The following is a 23,818-nucleotide window of genomic DNA, read 5'->3' as shown; positions in this document are numbered from 1 at the left end:
CTGAGTGGGATGGGCAGTGGATTGGTATGCCTAGGACAGAGGTGGAGGGAAGCTAGAGCTGTGAACGTTGTTAGGAGGCTTAGCGGAAAGCCGGGTGGGAAATACAAAGCCCTGACCTGAGGCAGAGAGAGAGAGGATAGAGAGTCAGGCCGTGGACGGGGAGAGAGGCTCAGGGCTTGTTCCAGGGCGAAGGAAGGGAAACCTGGCGATCACTCCCCACCCACCAGGGATGAAAATTTCCTCCGAAATAATTTATTCATAAGAAACCAAAAGGTGTGGAATGAGTAAATGTTATCCCTCATTCCCAAACAAAAGTTTTAGATGAGTTAGAGAAGAGATGAGGAAAGAAAGTGGAAGAAACCAGGAGGAAGGGCTGTCGCTTCTAAACAAAACCTGAATCTTTGGTGGCAAAACCCTTCTGGGGATTATGACCACCTCCAGTAGGTTCTCAGGCCAGGGGTGTGGCACAAATGTGCCTTTCCTTAACAAACCAGGCCAGATCCAAGCGAAGATTTAATGAAGCCAGGGAGAAGCAAAAGGGAAGTAAATATATGGTGATATGTAATCAGAGAGTCCGGTTTACAAGATATGATTGCCTGCCAGGGACACGGAGTCAATCACCTCAACTCCACAACGTCCAGATTTGACAGGAGACCCAGAGCGAAAAAGAGGCCAGTCCTCCTGAAGACAACCAATGACCTCTTTCCAGTAACCCCCTCTTCCCCAGTGACTGATATGCAGAATGCACAATAGCAATTTTCTATTGGGGTGACTAGATAGATAGATGATAGATCCATAGGTGATTGATGAATAGATACAAGGGACTTGCAGGAATTCTTATGTTTCTTGGCCCTTTTTATATCTTGCCCCAAATTCAGGGGAGCCCAAAGTCTCAGGGAATGGGTCACTTTAGAACAAGGGAGACATCTAATTGTGATGTTTCCCAATGTCTCAGTGACATCCATCAATTTCAGGAAACAATTTGTAGCATTACTTCTGACCAATTAGCAGAGGACTAGGCCTAAGTAGCTAAAGGTGAGAAATGGGAATTCCGCAGGTACCAGTGGGATAAGCTGTGATGTGACCTCATCTATGAATAGGACACGTGGGGACCATGAGGATATGGAGTAGAAGAAGGGGAAACGTTGAGGGTTGGTCCCACTATGCTCTGCATCATGTCTGAACCCCACTCCTCCTTGTGAATGCAGCTGGGATCCTGGTGTAGACAGAGAAGATCTCCAACGTGCAGAGAAGGAGACCCATTCCTGGCAGGAACTGAGCTCCCCCAAGGCTGTAAATCTAACACACCAGGGGAGCTGTGTTTATTTTCCCTTCTCACCAGCAGGGGAACAGGGAGAACAGCTTTAAATCCAGATGGCTAGGACTCTGCTGGAAAGAAGGGCCAATAGCAAACCATAAAAAGCAATATAGACCTTTTTCTCCCCCCAGTCCAATCTGGCCCGTGGACACTTGTATAGTACTAACAACAATAATAGCTCCCAATAATTATTCTCTTAATTTGTGCAGTGCTCTTTACGTGCAGTACTTCACATAATTTCACAATAACCTGATAAGGAAGGCATTATTATCCCAATTCCACACATGATGAATCGGGACTAGAAAGCGTCTATAAGTTGTTCAAGGTCACACAGGTAATAACTGACAAAGTGGTTATTAGAACCTGGTCAGTCTGACCCCAGAGTCCTTGTTACCTGCCCCAGTGCACAACCCTGGCTCTCTTAGCCATTGATGTCCCTGCTTGTCTTGGCCACAAGGAGAGAAGTAGAGTAGCAATTCAGGGACAGCAGAAGCCCTTCTGTGCACTGGGGTGATTGTGTACCCCACTACAGACCCAGTCACCACACTTCTCAGGGGACCCTGAGACACCAGAGCATGTCCCCAGCATTGCAGCTGCGATGAGGAAGAGCCCAGAAGTCGTCCTTAGTTAGGAGCGAGTAAATCAACCAGCCGGTATTGATGCTGCCTGTAGGAACAGTCAAGAATCGTGGAAGGACTTTCCAAGGAGAATAGGGGTTTGTCTCTGGTCTGTTGTATAGATTTCGTTTCACTGTAGGAACATACTGTCAAAGAGCTGGAGTTGTCCGTGGAGGAGATGGGCTGCCTCTTTTCCAGTGCCCATCAGGCATATTGGAAAGATGATTTCTGTCATAGCTAAGAATCTGGGCAGATAGCCTCCAAGGTCCCTCTAACATTCAAATTCTAGTGTCCAAAGGTGTTGAAGGAGGATCTGTTTTACGCCCCATCTAGCTGAGAGCTTTGCTAGATTTGTTGCTCGGGTGAATGGGTGAAGCTGGCCCCGGGGTGCTCTGCAGTAGCCTGGAGTGTGTCTGTAGAGCGCGTTCTCCCCACCCTCCCCTCACCGTCTGTGATCTCGCTTCCAACAGGCAAAGCAGAGACTCACTTGCTCAGCGCAGCCCTGCAGGCCTGCAGGGCAGAGGTATCCTCGGGCATTCACACAGACTCTGAGAAGATCAAAGCAAAAGGGCCAGGTGCGTCTTGCAGCTCTGCTGGGATGCAGTTTCCCTGTCAGAGGCAGGTTCCTGCCCTGGAGGCAGAGAAGAGGAGCACAGCCTCTGGGTGAGACAGTCAGACTGGCCAGAAGGAGCCGGTGCACGCCAAGCCATATGCATGGCAGGAAGTGATGGAAGCCACAGGTGGGGTCAGGACCTGATTGTCCTTGGGGTGATTTCTGGGGTTCTGGAAAGCTCTTTACAGAAATCTTCCTCTCCCCTGCCTCCCAGGGACTGAGGTAGGTTATGAAGGGGAGAAATGGGGAAAAGGTGGGAAGATTCTGCACCCTGAAAAAAGGGGCTGTGGGAGAGGGACTAGCCTGCAAGATGACAGGAGCAACTGAGACTCCTGAGGACTCATTTTTCTTGCCTCAGCGCGAGGGAGAAGGTGGCAGTACTCCCAACTTGAAAAAGGTCCCATAAGATTGACTAAAGAAGGTAGAATTTATAAAATGCTTCATGCCTCAGGATTTTCTCTGAAATTTTGGCCTTGTAAACTGTGCCTGGGAGATTTTGGCCAACCCTCAAGTATCTCCTGAGGGATTCTCGAGAGCTCTGTACCCAAAGAGCATCTTCAGCTGTCTCTGGGGACGGCTCTTTCTCTGCTGCTGCTTCTCCTCATTGGGGCAACTCTGAACATCTGCCAGAGGGACCTTCCTCAAGGGACACCTGCCAAGCACCATCGGTGGCCTTGTACTGCTCCCCAAAGCAAGTGTAAAAGCTTGGCCCTGCCGGAAATTTTAATTTCCTTGGAAAATGGAAATGTCTCGTAATAAATGTTTTATTCTAACAATTTTATTTTTTGCTTTTTACACATAGTAGAGTCACAATTTTGATTGGTGTGGATATGAAAACTCTACACATGATAAAAAGTATGATTATGTATTTAAGCAGACATGTTAAGTGGCTGGAATTTTGGTTTCCAAATGCATTCATTCCAGAGTAAGCCTGTTACTTCCGGCTGAGGAATTTCTAAGGCTTCCTGTTGTGTCCAGCGTTAAGCCCTTAGCTGCTCAGATTGGCAGAAGCCTTCCATTTCCATGCTCCTCTAACTCTCCCCTGTCCTTCAAACTGCACTTCTCCATTCTGGTTGGCTTTTTTCTTTATCAAGAATATCATCTCTTCCTCTTTTTGAACTTTATTCTCATCCCTCTCATTCTACCTGAGGTCTCCCTGCATCTGAGAAGCCATCCCTTCCCCTTTCCTCCTTTTTCATCCTAGAACACTTACAGCTTTTACCACCCAATTCAGCTTGACTTTTTTTTCTTTTTTCTTTTTCCTTTCTGAATATCCTAATCACTGTTCTTGTCTCAGTGGAGCGAGGGCACTTCTAACCTGGAGCTTTGGACTTAGTACAGACATGACATTTTCTTCAAGGTGAGGAAGATCAATTAATCTAACTCCTACCCGCCCTTCAGCCCCTTTATTCATACAGATGTGGGAGGGGAGTGATTTATCTGGTTGGTATGTTTGGGAAGAATCAACCAGGTGCAAGTAGCCTAGTTCTCTCTACCCCCAAATCCTTCCTCTCCCCCTTGGGAAGCTTCGCTGCAGAGAATATTAATTCTCGACTGTTCTTCCAGGAGAGAGTCTTCTCCACTTCTACTGGGAAGTGTGTGCAAATTGGCCTAATTCTGTGTTTCACTTCCCAGCCTATGTGGCTTTCTCACTAAGTTTCATCCTTCAATTTGACCTGTATCAATAATGAAAGTGATATTTTGAGCCTCAATTGCCATTCTTTGTTTTATTTTTCAAAGTATTTAATGCTCAAATGAGGAAAAGATCTGATATTATTTGAGACCCTAAAACCAGGAAGTAATGGCTTTAGCATAGGTGAGTTGAGGCAGGAGGCATCCATCACCCATAACATATGGCCGTGCTCCTCTGTGCTGCTAGATCTCACTGCATTTTGGACAGGCTGAATCTCAGGATGAGACCTGCCAGCGTGGACCCTCCGCTCCCAGATTGGGTCATCAGCAGAGCTTTTGGGTGTAATTTGTTTGGATGCTTAAATATCCAGGCCAAAAGGAGCATTTTGGTTTTAGCACTGTGAATGTTTAATTCTTCCTTCTGTTAAAAAGTGGTCAAGAGGTTCAGCTGCTTGGAGAGGCTGCTTCTGGAACCTGAAATTGGCCCAGGTCAGTGGGAGATGCTGGCCTTATAGTTTACGATCAGGTTTCACATGACTAAGGGTATAAATTTTAGAGGAAATATATCCCCAATCTACAGCCTTCACTGCCTATTTTTCTTGTTCCCAGTGTACAGAGTTAGGAAGTTCCAAGAGAAGCCCAAGAGCCCTGTATCTGAGTTCAGGTATTGCCATTAGGTCTATAAGAGCTTTAATGGGTTTGGGATTAGAGTCTGATAACAGAGCAACAACAACCCTGTGAAAAGTCTGAGGTTGTTCTTAGGGGATTTAGTTACCAGATGGATCAAAGAGCAGCAATGGCTACAGGGAGAATGACTAAGCTTTATACCCTCCGGTATTTCAGGCAGAGTAGTAGGTTGAATGACTGCAGGCCAGCAGATGTCTGAGAAAACCTAGTACCCAGGTTTTGGGAGACTTTGCAGCAGACAGATGGGTCTGTAATTTAGAGTCTCGTGCATGGTTCCTTTAAGAGGTTGCATGGACAAACTCTACTTAGGTCCCTTCCGTGGGATTGTGCCCAAGAAGTGAAATAAGTGTTTGACTCTCAGAGAAAGCTTTTCACTTGGTATCTCCACATATCCCCTGGGCTCCAGTTCTGCATTCCCAGCCCTAGGTACTAGAGTCAGGTGCTAGAGCGACTAACTCATCCTAGTTTGCCTGGAATTTTCTGAGTTTGCCTGGAAGTTTCTGAGTTTGCATCCTGGGAAACCTCTCAGTCCTGGGCAAACCAAGGTGTGACATATGAATGAGTGGTCATAAAATGTTTCTTGAGAGGATGAGGACGTATGAGTAAGTGCCAAAACACCAGTGCAAGTATCATACAGAGGGAAAAGCACAAGCTTTAGCCCGAGATAGACCTGGGTTAGAATTCTCACCCCCACTTAGTAACTGTGTGACCTTCAATGTCAGGTAATGTATATAAAAATCTGAGATAGTGCTTTAATATCAGGTGTTCAATAAATGGTAGCTATTGTATGATTTGAGACATAAAAGTGATAATTGCAAGAAGATTGTGATCAGATGCTCCTCATTCTGAAAGAGATACACAGAGACCTAAAGAAGGCTGTGAGATGAGGGACCTCTTTGAGTTCTTTGAGTGTAGTTTTATGATCTGAGTCTTTCTAGGTTATATAGATTTGGAGGTATCTCTGTTTTGCTCTTCATGTCACTGTGAAGACATTTAGAAGAGGAAGAAGGATGGCAGGTTTCCCTCTACTCTTCCAAAAGCTTGTCCTTTATGAGTGCCTGTTTCTTGGGGGCTCATGGCAGCCGATGGTAAGCTACCATTTGGTGTGGTGTGGACAGAAGGTTAGCAGCCCATGCTGTGAGGGGACATAGTTGCATAGGCTTGAAGAATCTTGGAGACTGGAGAGGTCTCAGAGTTTATCTAGTTCAACTCCTCCTTTTTATATGTGAGTTAACTGGGTGGGACCCAGAGAGGTAAAGTGATTTTGTCCGATGACAAATTGAGTTCGTGGAGAGCCCGGACCAGAATCGAGGTCTCCTGATAGTTGTTGAGCATCTTCTCCACCATACGTATGTCTTCCTCTTGCACCATGGCCATATCTTCCTTCATTTTCATTCTTGTTCATAGCGCACTTTTAGACTGGAATTGAGCTTTGTACTAGATTTTTATTTTTGTGTAACAAGTTGCCACAAACTTAGTGGCTTAAAATGACACACATTTGTTATCTCATGGTTTTTGTGGGTAAACAGTCTCAGCATGGGTTTAGTTAGATCCTCTGCTCAGAGCCTCCCGAGGCTGTAATCAAGATATAGGATAGGCTATGCTCCTTTCTGGAACTCAGGGTCCTCTTTCAAGTTCACATGCTTAGTCTAAAGCTTAGTTTCTTGCAGTTGTAGGATTAAGTTCTGTTTCCTTGCTGGTTGTCAGCCAGAAGCTGCTTTCTGCAACCAGAGGCCACTCACAGTTCCTTGCTATGTGACCCTCTCACAACATCGTAGCTTACTTCTTCAAGACCAGAAGATTCTTTGCCTTCAGAAAGGGCCCAGTCCCTCTTTTCTAAGGGCTTGCATCTGATTAAGTCAGGCCCACCCAAGAGAAGCTTCCTTTCGATTAATTCATGGTCAACTTAATTACATCTGCAATATCCCTTCACCTTTGCCAGATAATATAACCTAATCACAGGAGTGAGATGCCATCATATTCATGATCCATGAGGGTGTCCTGCCCACTCTCAGGGAAAAGGGCTTATACAAGCTGTGTACACCAGGGGGCAGGGATCTTGGAGGCCATCTTAGAATTCTGCCTACCACAGGGGTGGAGATCAAGGAAGACTTCTCTTGAGCAGTGATGCCTGAGCTGAGGAATGGAAGATGACAGAGATTTCTAGTTTCCCCATTAATCTGCAAGTTTTTGAGGGTACATTGCTCATGCTTCTTTTAAAAAAAATCCCTCATGCTTAGCACAGTGCCTAGTATATGGATGGTTAAGTACTAAGTTTCCGTTGTAGAATTAAATATACATACAAAAAGACTAGCATGAACAACTCTTAGACATTTGATAAAGCATTTTGAGTTCTAGGAACTAGCACAGGGACAGGTTCAGGAGAAAGCAAGAGAGAGATTATAAAGCCTCTGCAGCAATTTGGTCCACACTGTTGTTCATGGGTTAAGAAACTCAGATTTCCAGATCTGCTTACTGTTGCCCATAGTATCACTTTATAAAGCGACCTCGATACAATGTTTCCTGCAGTGCTTTGGTGGAAGAGCCCAAGGTTTCTACTGCTGGTCCAGTTGACTATTTGCTGCACGGGTCACTGGGTTTTCTTCACTCCCAGATGCCTCTGTATCCGCTGAGATCCTGAGACGTGTGGATTATTACCCCAAGAATCAAGTGATGCTGTTTTTATCATTTCCTGAATCTTTGAAGGAGAATTGGGATTACAGTTACTATTCTTTAAGCTTAACGTGAGCTTCAGTGAAGAGGAGGAAGGAAAATTGCTTAAGTCAGACCCCACAGCTAAAGGTAAAAAAATGCCTAGAGTCTTTGAAAACTTTAGTTTGACAGCATTTCTAGTGTTCAGCTCAGCTAAAGGGAAGGGTGCTTTGTTACAGAATACAGTGACAGTTCCGGAAAATAGCAGCCTCTTTGGCTTGCTTACACCGGGAACATAGATGTAGGAGGGGAAATAGTTTTGTGAAAAGCTACCTCATTTGAAAAAAGTCTTGGCTTAAGTAACATAAAAAAGGGCCCTGAGCTTTGTAAGTTTAGAAATAAATAGACACAGATATTCCTCAGCCAACCTACTTAGTGTGTGTATGTGGCCAGGATAAGAGGGCTGTGTTGCACTTTTTTTTTCTATACAGGGTTGAAAATATCTAATTCTGATGGATATTTAATTTAACTGTTTACCCACTTTCCATGTTTTTCTGTGTCCATTATTCCAAATTATATTTCAATGATTGTTAAGAGAGACTGGTGGGGGCTTCCCTGGTGGCACAGTGGTTAAGAATCCGCCTGCCAGTGCAGGGGACATAGGTTCGAGCCCTGGTCCGGGAAGATCCCACATGCCGCGGAGCAACTAAGCCCATGCGCCACACTACTGAGCCTGTTCTCTAGAGCCCATGAGCCACAACTACTTGAGCCTGCGCTCTAGAGCCCATGAGCCACAACTACTGAGCCCGTGCGCCACCACTACTGAAGCCCGCGTGCCCTAGAGCCCGAGCGCCTTAACTACTGAGCCCACACGCTGCAACTACTGAAGCCTGTGTACTCCGGGGCCCGCGTGCCGCAACTACTGAGCCTGCGTGCTGCAACTACTGAAGCCTGCATGCCTAGAGCCCGTGCTCCACAACAAGAGAAGCCACTGCAATGAGAAGCCCGTGCACCACAACAGAAGCCACTGCAATGAGAAGCCCGCGCACCGCAACGAAGAGTGGCCCCCGCTCGCCGCAACCAGAGAAAGCCCACACGCAGCAACAAAGACCCACCACAGCCAAAAAAAAAAAAAAAAAAGAGAATGAGTAGATCTCTCTGGACTACAAGAATCCATATTTTTAGTAAGCATCCAAAGATTCTGATTCAGAGGGTCCATATTGAGAGAAATATGACTGGAACATAATTTAGGGGGGCAGAGCCACTTTTTAAGGAAAAAATGAAAAGTTCAGGAAGGGTACTTGTAAATAAAAAAATAAATAGGCATTAGGTTCATCGTGAGAATCAATGGTGGAGTCACTCTTGCCCATGCTGTTGTTTTTAGATGTATATATTTTTTCCCATAACTCCAAAAGCAGACACTCTGAATTTATATTCTCACAGGCCTCCCTAACACTCAATAAGCTCTAAAACTTTGCTTCAATAATGCTTGACCTTCATTTCCACCTCTGCTGTGCTTTTCACTTATCTGCCTTTTTTGTAGGTCAAAGAGAGCTGACTCAGGGGTTCTGGAAAGGTCCATTTGCTTAAAGAACAAGAAACGTCCTTCCTTCTAGCATACTTAATTTTCTTTAGGTTAAGGCAGAAACAAGGGCACCAAGTGACGTTTTTAGCTTCTGCTAAAGGGCACTTTTTTTTTTTTTTTTTTTTGGTGGAAGAGCCAAAGCTTGCCCGGGGCTCTAAATTTAAAGATTTCTTCCTTTGTCCTCCTGCAGTTTTGATCAAATCATCTGCATTCCCTGAACAAGCGCTCTAGAAATCCACAACTATTTTCATGTGAAGTGAAATGAAAATCTCCTAAGCCTCTCCATGACATTTGCTGACAACCCTTTTTGAAAAGGAGAAAAGGAATTAATTTTTCAAGGAAACTAACTGCGTTACAGAGCATATTGACTTCCCCTCCCTCCCCTGGAGGGCTTACCCACCCGACTGGCTTCAGTTGACCCACATGGAAGTTTCCCAAACCCATAGCTCTGGCCCCGACTTTTAACTTCAACCCCACCCTTCCATCTGACTTCTGGCCGTTTCCACTGGCTCCACCTGCCTTAGCTGGGAACCTCAACAATAATAAAACACACTTATTATCTTCCTCTGTGCAAACCAGTCGCCCTTCCTTCTCTACTTCTGTTATCCATACTCAGCTCCCAGGGTAAGAAATATGAAGTCATATTTCATTCCTTATTCTTCCATAATTCTACAGATTGTCACTCACAAAGTGCTGTTTTCCTTCATAACCTCTTCGATATACACCTCTTTTTTTTTTTTCTGTTGCACATCTTAACTCAAGCTCTTAATATCTCACATTAGAAATATTGCAAGAGGCCCTTAGACCCTTAATGTCAATTTCTACTTGTTAATGACTCGTCTGACACAGCTGCACAAACCCACAGAGGATGAATGGGAAGAGACATGGATATTATTTAGTTCTTGGGAAGAGAATCGCTCCTGAGATTTTGATATATTTAAAAAATTCTGGGTTCCCAGTTTTACATATTGGGCTCACCTATTTACTATATATAACACAGTAAGTATTTCTACATTTTGGAAATCTTTCCCTCAGCTGCAGCAACCTCGGCTGTAGTTAGTTTAGCTATCAGAGGAGATTAGTGTACAATTCACCCTGTTCCACACTTCGCTGCTTTGTGCAAGCCCACCCATTGTCTCTGCCAATCCCATCGTGGTCCCTGTCCTAGACCAGAGCCATTAGACCTTCATACAGGAGAAAAGAGCAAGGTGGGACAGTCTTTAGAATCTCTGGGAAGGCTTGTGAAGGCAGGTAGTCAAACAGCAATCAACCACTGCACACTGGGGGATGAGAGCACATAAAACCTGACAAAATTGTATAAGCTCAGCCCTGTGTAACTCAGATGTTGGCTGGGGTTCTTATAACTTTTGTGGTCTGAATTAAATTGCCTTGAATCTCCCAATGCCATAGACTGTGGAAGTCCTAAGCCCGCCTCTGAATTTCTGCTACACCTCAAGTGTGTCTTGTCATCCCCTTACCCAGCTTCATCCCCAAACTCATGCCATTGCCAATGAGTTTACTAGACTTAGGGGGAAAGTTTTGGTTGGTCTTGGTGTATGGTATAGCTTTCTGTCCTCACACTGAGTGAGTTTCCTATCTTCTCCCTGTCCATCTTTTCCTGCCATTTCCTACTCCCTGAATTACCTTCAGAAGCTCCAAGTTCTTCCTTCTGTTTTACAATTTTCCTTCCTCCTATAAACCTTGGTGCCAGCTAACCCTTAGTTGTTAGTTAGAAAGGGGGAGGTGAGGGCTTATTTCCCACCCAAGGACTTAGCAAGATTTTATTTTTTCCAAGTTTCTCCTTTCCTTGACATGAATTGTCGTGTTAGCTGTTAAGATGAAAACGTTTTCTCCGTGTTGATATGTATGATAATGACATATGAATATGTATATACGTATATGTTCAGAATACATATACATGTATGAGGAAAATCCCAAATAGAAAGATAAAAAAAATTCTCTTCTCCCACCAGCCTTCTCCACAAAGGAAATACACCGAGGAGTTAGCAATGGTCATCTCTGAGTGGTGGGATTTGGGTGGTTTTATGTCTGTACTCATCTTTTACTGCATGCAATTTTAATGTTTACATATGTATTTGTAATATAAAAAGCTAGAAAATATATCTAAAATGTAATGGAGAGAGTGCAGTGAGGTACCCAGAAGCAGGCCTGCTGTCACAGACAGTGCTCTGCCCCAAGAGCCGGGGGTGGGGGGAGGCCTAGTCCTGGCCTTACCCATTATGACTTGGGGGTCATTTCTCCTCTCTGAACTGTTGTGAACAGAGACTGACCATCATATCTGATGGGTGGCGGTCCTTGGTGATTTTGAAAGAGCTGTTTGAATGCAGTAGTGGGGACGATTCTGATTTCCACGTGGGTTTATGTATAGTCTGCAAGAAATAATTGATTTATAGTCTTGTAGAGCAATAAGTACCTTCAAAACCTTAAGAAGTAGAACATGTTTTTCTTTATTTTTCTCGACATGAAAATCATATAATGTGGTCCCCTGAGTGAGAGCAGGTAGGGCAAAATGGCCTCATTGCAGGTCTTGGAATTCACTGTAGTTTTTCCTCTGGGAAAGGCACATTATAACTTCCTTTGCTGTAGCTGATATTTAATGCTTTTCTTTTTTTCTGTCACCGATGAAGGTGATGCTATTTATCATCTGGGATTGGGTCCATGGAGTCGTTTCTGAAAAATTAGACAAGGCTTTTGAAACATGCTTCATCCCTCCTCATGTATCTCCTTTTGCGACTAGGGAACCCATTTTCAAGACAGCCAACCAGGCATAAGGGCATATTTGTGCTGTTGAGAACACAAGGTTTGAATCCAGACAGATGGGGATTTGTATGCCAAGATTAGCACTTGCTGGCTTGCTACCTTGGATAAGGGCTTAATCTCTGGAATCTCAGTTTCCTCATCTATAAATGGAGGTAATGATGCCTACCTCATTGATTAGCTGGTGGAATTAAATGGGACAGCATATGTACACCAAGGCACCTTGCATCCATAAATGTCAGTTCTTTTTCTCTAGGGAGCAGAGCTTTTCTACACATGCCTTCGGGGTTAGATTTGTGATCTTGGCCCCCTAGGCAGCACCAGCCAACTGGTCCAGTTGATCACTAAGCCATCCATTGTGTCACATGCATTTCCTGTTTGGAGGCATTTTGTCATGACATTATATTTACCTGCATCAGGTAAAAATCACTTACTGGACCTTTGTTTTCTCACTCTGATACAGAAGCAGAAGCTGTCCATATGCCACAGTGTCGACTATGCACATAGGGCCCCGATCAGCCAACCAACATGACACACATCAAGTTGAACAGGAACACCCACAGGGGCTTGGAGAAGATGCCATTAGGAATCGACAAGAAGATTTTCATATATTTCCAATTTAGGCTTTCCCATTTCCCCCTCCATCTCAAAATTTAGTCCCTAAAGATAAAGCATATCATTGGGAAGGGGGCTAAAAAAGAGGAGGTTAAAGGTATTCCAGCTTTTGACCCTCTTGTAGGTGACAGAATCCCAAAGTGAGCAGACTTCATTCTCTAAAGTAAAAGCAGAGACCCAAAGACAACATTGCTGCAAAAACGATGCAGGAACGACCAGCAGGTGGCGCTGCCGCTCCGTGTGTCTGCTGAGGCCCACAAAATGGCTTAGAGAAGAAAGTTGCGTTTCAAATGATGGAGTAGTGTTTTAATGATGCCCATGCAAGCATCTGCTAAAAAGAGTAGCCCCTTATCGTGTCAGTCAGAAGTAAGCTCCTCTAGAAGGGGTTTAGCCCATTTGACCTTGGATACCGAAGGCCTAGCTCCACCAAAAAGAATGGAAATCAGAGGGAGATTTGCAAAGAACAGAGCTTTCCATTCCCCTACAGAGAAATAAGGTTAGTGGTCTGGAGACAGCAAGCAGAAAACAGCACAACTAAAGATATTAGCCTTGGAGAGCCCTGGGGTTAATGTGGTTGATAAGAGCCACAAAACCCGACTACATGCTAACTGCTTGGTTAACTTATTACATCCTCGAGAGGCTGTTTTTTTTTGTTTTTTTTTGTTTTTTATCTCTGGACTGGATGAAGAATTCCCTTGAACCACCGAGGTTTTTGTACCAGGAGATTAAGTAGCATAGAAAATTACAGCCCTGCATTTGTGCTGTTGGAGTTAAGGTGGTGTCAGCATTCCTATTTTAAGCTGTTATTTTCAAGGGTGTGAGTGTGCCAAGGACCTACAGATTCAGCCCAGGGAACACCTCAGTGCAGGACACATGTGGCTTGGGGACGGCTCAGACAGACAAGCAGAATCTCTGCAGGGGAGATGGGTTATTGGCATTGACTCACTCTCACTCTTAAACAAAAAACCACCACAGAAGTAAGTTAAAAATACACTGCAGAAATATGTAATGAGTTAGAAAAAATGTTGCAAGAAGATTTGTAGTGCAAAGATGTAGTACTCATGCATGACAACAAAATTGACAAAACACATTCATATTAGCTTTTAATGATTACTTGGGTCAATGGTCTGTGAACTGAGATAGATTTCCATGAGACTGTAATGGCCCTAGAGGGTGTCTGGGTAATAAATACATATTTTAAAAGTTGGGTAGCACATGGCCATGAGCATTACTCTGGAAGTCCAGCTGGCTGGATTATGTGATAACACAGCCAAAATGTCTGGAAAAAAAAAATATATATATATATACATAAATATATATGGCATCTCATATTCTCTGTGTGTGCTCATGGCAATCATGAGAGTGGGGAGGTAATATACACTTGCAGAGGTTTCATTATGGTCCAGACTCTATTCCATATATTAGTTTACTCTTTCCCACAATGGCTCCTGCAATAATCCCTGTATAATAGGATTTATTATTCTCATTTTAGGGATGAGAAAACTGAGCCTTCAGTTTCAGGTGAAGCAACTTTCCTTGAGTATTCAGTTGGTGGGTGCTTGGCATTTAAACTCAGGTTTATCTGGTCTGAGGCCCATGATCTTTCCACCGTAATACCTCGTGTATCCGCTCCTTAGAAGATATTTCATTCCAATTCAATTTATATATGCTTTTGACAAGGCAGCTTAGTCTCCGTTTCCTCATCTATAGAATAAGGGTAATATTATCAGCCTCTCAGGGTGGTTGTGAAAGTGACTTAGCCCAGTGCCTGACATGCAGAAGCCACTCCACGTATGTGCCCCACCACCGTTGCTGTGACATTTGAGAGCAATGGAAACAAGGCCGCGGTAAACGATGTGCTTTGATTGCAGCTAGACCTTTCAGCTTTTAAGGGAATTGTGCCACAGAAGTGTTAGTTCCCTCAATTTTCTCAGATTCATGAGGTGTAAGAATAGAGTGCATACATCGATTTTCTGGCCAATAAGTAGACAAAGACCAAGAAAGGAAAACAGGCATGGAAAATTGCATGTCAATACTCAGAGAAACAAGTGCTGGCAGTAATTGAGTGGAACCAGATGAAGTCACGTGTGTGATTACCGGCTGCCCTCAAGGTATCAGGACTATTCTGGTCTTCACGGTCTTTGAATGGACAAGGAGGGATCATGTATATATGACACCTTCCTCTCAAATCAGTAGGGTCCCTTCTTCAACGGACTATTATACACATGCTATGAAGTGGTTCCGGAGAAACAAAAATGCTGCCAAGCATTTTGACAGTAAGTCTATGTATGTAACGGCGGTCCAGCCTTTCACAAGGCCCACCTACCTCTCGTGGGTGTCATGATGGCAGGAGGTCCCTCAGGCTTTGGATTGTGGAGGTCACCAAGATACTTTGGGGACAGAGAGTCTCCAACTGGGGGAGATTCTTTGTCCCCAAAGCATCTTTGTCTGGAAGGAGGAAGCATTTGGTGGGGAAAGGAGAAAAGTAGAAGAGTAGAGATGGGGAGAGAGAAAAGGGTAGCATAAGAATATAGGAGAAGAGTGAGAGTGAAAAGTGACCCAAAGAAGAACCTGCCTAGGTCTTATGTTTTCGGCAGTCATGGATGAGAACTTCTGCACAGTGGTTTCAGACTCACATGTACTATGTGCACCCACACACGGCCCATCAGTTCTAGAAAGAGAGATCTCTGAGAAAGGAACTATCTGTGCCTGACAATGTGCTTCTGCATTCATGAGCTAAACTAATCCTACTACAGTGCATCTTTCATTTTTCCATATTAGGTGTGAGGAGACTGACTCTCAGCCTTAGGTCATACGGCGAGTAGCATGCCCCTGAACTTGTGCTCTTTCTAACTAGCTCAATGATAGGTAATTGCTTCATTGTGCCACAAGATGTTGATGGCAGCACCTTTCTCTGAGGCTGGATATGAGAATAAAAATGGGCAAGGTCACCTATGTATATATATACATATATATATTTATAAAGACCCCAGGACATGGACTTGTCTGTAGTAAGTGCTCAAAAAATGTTACTTTATCTTCACTCGCTCATTAAGCAGTCAGAACACACGTAGCCCAATGCCTCCCAGTCAGTCGCCAAGCTGGGCTTGATTCAGACCCTTGTCCTTTTGGGGGAAAAGTTTTTTATAGGAGAAAAACTTTAATTTTATGAAATAGCCTCTAAGAGACCTGGGAGGTTGCTGAGAATCGAGTTCTCAGTTTCATTGTATATAAAAACAATAGAAGCTGCTGGACAGGCAAGGTAATCAATTACAGGTGACTGTCAGGAGTTGTATTTACTGGGAAGCAACCTAGAAGCACAGCAATATTGAAACACAGTGTGAATTGCGTGTTCCTTAATGGCTCTGGCCCTCTGGATACAGGCAGATGTGTGGGATATGGGCTTCTTTAGACTACATGATTCCACCTCCTGAGGGATTTCACTTCATTTTCACGAGCTCACCTGCATACCACGCAGGTCGTCGCTGGTAAGAAAGTGTGTCTTCGGAGCAGACCATGGTAAGACTTGGAATAAGGAATCAGCCACTGTTTAACGCAAAGGAAACACTGTAGCTAAGTAGAGGACTGTGCAGATTAACACCATCTGGGTTAATAAGGTCACTGTTGACGGAGTTTAAAATTGCTTCTGCAATTAAAGAGCCTGAGGAAATCTATATGTTTGGGTCTGAATGAGGGAGGACACACCAGATAGTGAGGAGGAGTCTCTTTTTCTCTAAAAATAAAAGAAGGAGGGCTTTACTTCCTACATTTAAAGGGAAGGGGCTGACGTAAGATAAGCTGACCCAAGCGAAGCCCCATCCAACCTCCGTGGCAGCGGCCTCTTTGCCGGACAGCCAGGTCACAGCACCGCTTTCCCAGCCCTGGTGCATTTCCCTGGCATGGAAGGAAGGCAGCCTTTTTTTCTTTCTCCAGGGCTCTGTGCCTTGCACTGAATAAATACTTGTTGTTCTATGGTCTCTGTAGCTGCATTTTACAGAATAGAAAATCGAGGCATGGAAAAATCCGGAGTAACGGCCAGTGAGTGGCAGAGTTTGCATCAGATGTGTTTCGCTGCTCTGTCTCCAGGGAAGATGCACACAGGCCCTAGATTTTGGAATCGGGCTTGGTAGCAGCCTTTGTTCTGTATCGATTAGTGACTTTTGCAGGGTGGCCAGGATGACCTCTGAGTGTAGCATCGGTGTCACATTACAGACATGGCTGGGGCTGGCCCAGACTCCTCTCTCCTCACTCCTAACAATATATCTTAGCGAAGAATTTATTTGAGTTGAATGATTTAACTTTTGGAAATAAAGTAAGCATCAAATCAGCAACTTCCCAAAGAAGCAGAACTCCCCACGCTATTAAATACCAGCCGGAAATGTCCTTCCGTCCCTGGTGAGGTTGGAAGCCTGGACCTCTCGGAGTCATCGTCCCCTGGCCTGCCCTGAGCACGTCAGCCACGGTGCTTCCCTGTCCTCATTCTTCAGCATCTTCGCCATTTGTGACGACACGTCTTCAGAGGGGGCTTACATTCCTGGAAGCTTTTTGAAACCAGCTGTTCATGCCTTTCTTTGTGAGGAGAAGTAGAAGAAACTGCCGTTCCTTTCCTCTGTGATGCATCTTGATCCATCTTTTCTGTCTTATTCTTCCCTGCCTCAAGTCAGGAGCTCTTAAGTTGGGGTCCACCCATGGGTTTCAAAGCGTCCACAGACCCTCAGGAATTGCATGCCAATTTGTATGTGTGCATGTCCACATATTATGCATATGTTTCTGAAAAGAAGTCCTATGGCTTTAATCAGATTCTCAGAGAGGTCTCGTATCCCACCATAAACTTAGCTTGCATGGCTCTGTGACTTTCCCTTGGGTCAGCAGATAGTTTCTGGTGTACTTTGGGTCTTGTCTTTTCCTAATATTTTGTCTCCATTTTATATTCCATTATATCTGATTTTTAGATTTCTATAATGCAGTAGAATAAGGATGCCTGTTTGTTGCTGCCTACTTATTAATTTTGGACTCCAAAAATGTGGGAAACTTTGTGGAGGGTAACCTATATTTTTATTATTTTCCTAAAGTTGAGGTTTCATATTGGTTACCCATGGATCAACTCTGACCTGGAAACAATGCTTTTTAGATGATTATAATTTTTCTTAATTGAGGCCAACAGTCAGAAATTGGGGACCTTTTACGTTAAAATAAAGATTGTTGGCTTTTCATAAACACTTGGAAGACCTACCAATGCTGGATTCCTACATGAAAACACAGGCCAGGGCTGAGTTTGCTCTCCAGCTAGCTAGTCTCTATCTCTCCCTACTCTCTCCCTGATGCCAAGTTCCCCTGAGTCTTATTTATGATGGCTGTGTATTTTTAATTCTTACAGTAGAGAAATATTTCTCTGTACCTACAGCCATCTCCTTCATTTCCATGCCTCTTCCTGTAGGCATTTAAATTCAGGATCCCTGTTCTAAAGTGTAGTGATGAGAATATGAGAAGAAAGGGAAAAAGAGTGAGTTTCTATGGGAAAAGCTTGGTGTCCAGCCCAGATCTCCCTTTTCAGGCTGGTTCCCCTTCCCCAACTGCCCTCAGTGGTGGTTTCTAACAGCTCCCAGACCCCCTTCTCCCTCTGCCATCTTGCTGGGAAAGTTACTGCCCTTCCAGACCCACGTCCCCTCCCAACACACACACCCCTCAGCCCTCAGCCCTCAGCCAGTGGCTGGTTAACCCAGGATACAAAGGTAAGAGGGACTTTGCTGTGCAGCGTTTGCTCCAGAATTCCTGTGGGCTGAGGCTGATACGGGGCTCCTGCTGAGGCCACCTTTGCTCAGTTGCTCTCCCTCTCTGCCCGGCTTCCTTGCTCCCCATCTCCTAAGGGCACCCTCCATCAGTGACTTGTGGGAGAATTCCCGCTTTAGGCTCCACCAGGAAATCCAACCCGATGAGGTGCTGTTTGTGGAGTCCCTAGAAGCAGCTGTGATCCTGTGATCAACCAGCTTAGGTTTTGTGATGGGAAAAGTGAGAGCCAGAACTGAAACAGAATATCCTTGAATTCCTTCTTTACCAGAATAATTCCTATTGTGGGGATGACAAATACATTTTACCTCTCATCCCATGACTGAGCATTCCCTGCTTAGGGTACTTTGTTGGAAATTTGACATGTAGACTCAAGTGGACAGAATGCTGTGAATGAAGATAAGGTCTGTTGGAGCTCAGGGTGTGGAGCGGTGGCACGCACGATCTTCCTATCCTACTCCTTTCTGCAGGGCTCAGCTTGGGTGGGTGTCTTTCTTTTCGGAAGCCTTCCCTGACCCATGAGTTAAGAGTAGGTGCCCTTTCTCTGAGCTTCTTTAACAACTTGTGATTACTATATTGTCACGTTTCCCACATTGCATTTTAATAGTTTTGAGATACAATGGATGTACATATTTAACTTGTACAATCTAAGTTTTGCTGTCTGCATATCCTGTAAAACCATCTCCATAATTATGTCAATCAACATATCCATCCCTTCCAAAACTTTCGTTAGGCCCCTTTGGAATCCCTCCTGGCAGTCCCTCCCTGCCCCTTACCCAACCCTGGCCTCCGCAAGCAACCACTGATCTGCTTTCTGTCACTGTAGACTAGTTCAAATTTTTGAGAGTTTTATATAAATAGAATCATTTACTATGGATTATTGTTTTCTTTTTAATTTGGCTTCTTTCACTCAGCATAATTATTTTTTTTTAACTTTTTTTTTTTCCTTAAGGAATTCCTTTATTTTTATTATTTATTTATTTATTTATTTTTGGCTGTGTTGGGTCTTCGTTTCTGTGTGAGGTTTCTCTAGTTGCGGCAAGCGGGGGCCACTCTTCATCGCGGTGCGCGGGCCTCTCACTATCGCAGCCTCTCTTTTTGTGGAGCACAGGCTCCAGACGCGCAGGCTCAGCAATTGTGGCTCACGGGCTCAGTTGCTCCGCGGCATGTGGGATCTTCCCAGACCAGGGCTCGAACCCGTGTCCCCTGCATTGGCAGGCAGATTCTCAACCACTGTGCCACCAGAGGAGCCCCAGCATAATTATTTTGAGATTCATCAATGTTGTGTATATTAATATTTTATTACTTTTTATTGCTGAGTATTCCATTGTATGGATATGCCACAGTTTGTTTATCCATTCACCTGTTAATGGACATTTGTACTGTTTCTATTCTGGTACAAGCAAAGCTGCTGTGAACATTCATGTACATGTTAAAAGAGTGATAAGCCATGGATGAGGAGAAGATAATTGCAAAGCATATATCTGAAAAAGGACTTTTATCCAGAATATATAAAGACCCCTTAAAACTCAGTAGTAGGAAAATAAACCAATAAGGAATGAAAAAAAGATTTGAACAGAGTAAGATATGGAGATGACAAATAAGCCCATGGAAAAGCATGTGAGAAGATGCTCAACATCACTGGTCATTAGAGAAAATTTAAATCAAAACAAGTTATTACTACACAGTGATTAGAAAGCAGTTTGGACATTTCTTAAAAAGTTAAACAGACCTCTACCGTATGATTCAGCTCTTCCATTCTTAGATATTTACCCAGACCAAATTTTGATTTCTGATTATTTGGCTTTTTCTTTCACTAGAGTGTAAGTGTAAACACCTTAAGATTAGGAACATTTTGTTTTCTTAAATCTTATTGTATCTCATCTTTTAATTTTAATGTGTGTATTCCTAGAATCAAGTACCCTGTCTGGAGTCTGTTAGTTGCTCAGTAAATGTAATCTTGTGAAGCCTATGTCATCTTCTGATAGAAAGGTGGGCAGTGGAAAGTATTCCAGAATTTGAGTGTCTCTGGAGGAGGATTATCAGTTTCAAAAAAAAAAAAAAGTGAATGTAGAACTGCACCCTTCAGGCTCTGCCATTATTTCCTTTGCATTTCCAGCAAGAGATTTTCCAGGATCCCCTCCAGAGTGGCCACTACCCACTGCCTGTCTAGTCACTCCCCAAATCATAGGCTCCTTACCTCCCTGGTGATACTTATCTACCTAGTTTCATAGTTATTAATGAGTATGAGACTAAGTTATTTAAGGGTAGAATTCATTTCTGATTTAATTTTGTGTCCCCCACAGCTTCTCATTTAGCAATTTGTTCATATATTGGCTCAACTGAATACAGTGATTGGATGAATTAAACACAGCTTGTTATCCCAAGCATGATCTTTTACTCTCAGGAAATATGGGAGCTATATACAAAATAGATAATTATACTGTCCTTATGCAATTTATCTAAGTATTGGTGCTACCTCTGACTGGACTCAGAAAGCTTTAAAGCAAAATTGTTAGTGGAAAAGTAAATGTAGTGCACATCTTTTGGGAGGACAGTCTGGCAATCTACCAAAATTTTTAATTTACTTCATTTTTTTTTTTTTATCTCGTATTTCTATTTCTAGAAAATTATCCTAGCCTTCCAGGCTTTCTCCCATGAACTTTTTAGTTGTGATGGGACATGATTTTGTATCCACTTTCTGTCATTTAACACAAGATTATTATAAAATAATCATTTCCTTGTGTTGTTTCAAAGTCATTTACATAACATTCGTAATGCTTGCATGACTGTCTGTCATGAGATGGTACCGCATTTCTCCTCTTGTTAGTCATTTGGTTTCTTCGCTGGGATGGGAGTAGCTTATAAATATTGCATGGCAGATATCTTTATAATAAAGCTTTTTCTATAGATCAGGTTATTTCCTTATTTATGCATATTGTTTAATTGTTCTTTAGAAAGGTTTCCAAAAGGAATGTGCCGTTAATTGTACCCCCAGAAATGCATGAGTATTTTTAAGGAAATTTAATTGCTTTCAGAAAGTCACTTGATTCTGAGTCAAGTACTTGATTGTAAGAAAGGACAGGCTAGGATTGATGGTTATTTATTCAGTCCCTGACACCAGCTAAAGAGCATCTTTCTGCTATGTGCATTTTATTTTCACTGTTTGCTTATTAAATAAACCAGAAGTTTAAATATAGCAGAAGACTAATGATTCTTTGCCACAGTTGATGTTGCATAGAAGTTACAAGCACAGATGAAGGGTCAAAAGAATCTTGCAATACTGTGCTCTAATTTTTGCATCAAAGCTTTCATTTGGCACTCAAACATCCTTAATGATGTGAGAGTATGACAAGCAATATCCTGATTAATTTATTTTCTCTGGTTTATACTGTCTCACTGCTTGCAAATAGCTACCAGAATCTCCTGAAAAGTGGAACTGAAGGGATTTAATGATCATATTGCAGATAAACAAAACCACCAAATTTCTAATCTAAGATTTGCCTTCGTTCAAGTTACATGGCTTTTCAGATTTATGGAGAGAGAGGTACAACTGTAATAGGGGTAGATGAAATGGCAATCATCAGTATGGTATGGGTTTTGAACTGTGAATAGGAGAAAAAAAGGAATAATAAGAAATGTAGTAAGAGAAAGTGAATATCAAGCTTTCATCTTTCCTTTTGAGTATACTGTTGGTTCTTACCTTTGTGAAGGGATTCATATTCTCTTTGTTTTCACTGGAGATATTTATTTATATCTTTATATTTCTATGTATGCATTATGTATGTATCTATCTATTTATAAATAACAGTGCTAGTTGTCAAATGATTGCCTCTTGGCTCCAAATCTGCTGGTCTTTGTGATTTGTGATTTGGTGTGAACACTGTAAACACTTTACCTTTGAGAGCTGGTTCTGTGTTAGGTTTTGTCAATAGAGGGGGCTAGAGGGACGCTGCGGCAGAGCAAAGAATGAGGCTTTTCCTGTGCACTTTTCTCATCTTCCTTCCTAGTGGTGAGTGGGTGGTCCAGTGGCTTTTATTTCTAATTATATTCACCTGCACTTGGTAGAAGTCTTCCTGCACACCAACTGCAGTCTATTGGCACTCCCGTGGGCAGCTTCCAATGGACCAGCTTTACCCCATGGCACCCCCATGAACTTCACCAAACTCTACCACTTGACCTCCTGCAGCTCAGCTCTGGCCCGCAACACCCAGTGAAGTTCTCTGCTATTCAGCAGGCTGCAGTTGGACCCTCTCCCATGAGGTCTAAATCTCAGCCTCAAGAGTGAGTTGGTACTCCTCCATATTTTGGAGTTTCTTTCTGGGGGTACTGTCTTGCACCTAGGGTTGTAATTGCTCCCAACATTTGCTATGAGTCCTCTTTAGCCCATTTAATAGTTACTTTTCACTAGTTAAGAATATTTTATATACATTTTTTTCCTGTTCATATTCCTGGTGTGGTTTCTTGTTCCTGACTGGCCCCTGGCTGACTCAGTAACACATAGTGACTGAGCTCCTATTATGTACCAGATACCATGCTGGCAAGCTTACTGTCCTCAGCACCCCTGCAGTTTCCATGATGATCATGTCAGGTGTTAGGTTTGGCAGGGAAGCCTGTTTCAGGATGAAAGTCATAGGGTAGGGTCAACATGTTCTACTTAAGGAAGTGACACTTCAACCCAAACTAAAGACAAGTAGAAAGTGGCCAGAGGAAGAGGTGTGGGGGGAAGAGTGTTCCAGCAAAGGAACTTGGTGCTTATTTATCTAAGACCAGTATAAGGGGCTGGGAGAAGGGGGCGAGATAGACGTGGAGGCCAGATCTCTGAGGGCAACCACAAACCACGTTAGGGATTCTGAACTTTACTCAGTAACCATGAGGGGTGTTGAATCATAATTTAGAGTGGTGGTTCTCAAGCCTGGCTGCACGTTTGAAACATGTAGGGTACTTAAAATCTGGCCTGACCCCAGACCAATTGAATCGGTCCCTCAAGGAGTGAACACGAGGTATCAGTAACTTTTAAAGTTGTCCAGGTGATTCCAAAGTACAGGCAAGGCTGAGAGCCACTGATCTTGAGGAACAAAAAAATAACAGTAGGCCGTAATGAGGATTAAATTACCGATTGAAGGACAAAGCCCATTTGTTAGTTGGTGAGAGTTTTCCAGCCTAAAGATGAAAGTAATCTATAATTCTGCTTCGTTATGTCAAAGTCATTTAGAATTCCAGAGGCACTGATTTGGCATTGTTGCTAAATAGAAAGTGGTTACAGGTGGCAAATATTTTTGATGTAAAGTTCTTCAAATACTCAAGGCAAGAGTGATATCACCATGGAATTAGGTAAATGTTTAACATTAAGAAAATTAATGAAACATGGACTTGGCTAATGAATTTTGCTTTAGTTTAAAAAAGAAGGCTTTAGATGGTTAAACAAATATTTGCAAAGTGAGTAAATGAGTGAATGAATGATCTCTGTAATTGGATTTTAATTAAACAAAAAGAAAAGGAGCATATCTACCACCTCTTAACTCGATTAAAAT

This window comes from Balaenoptera acutorostrata, chromosome 6, assembly GCF_949987535.1.
Source record: "Balaenoptera acutorostrata chromosome 6, mBalAcu1.1, whole genome shotgun sequence".
In the NCBI taxonomy this organism is placed as follows: Eukaryota; Metazoa; Chordata; class Mammalia; order Artiodactyla; family Balaenopteridae; genus Balaenoptera; species Balaenoptera acutorostrata.
This window is presented reverse-complemented; position numbering follows the sequence as displayed.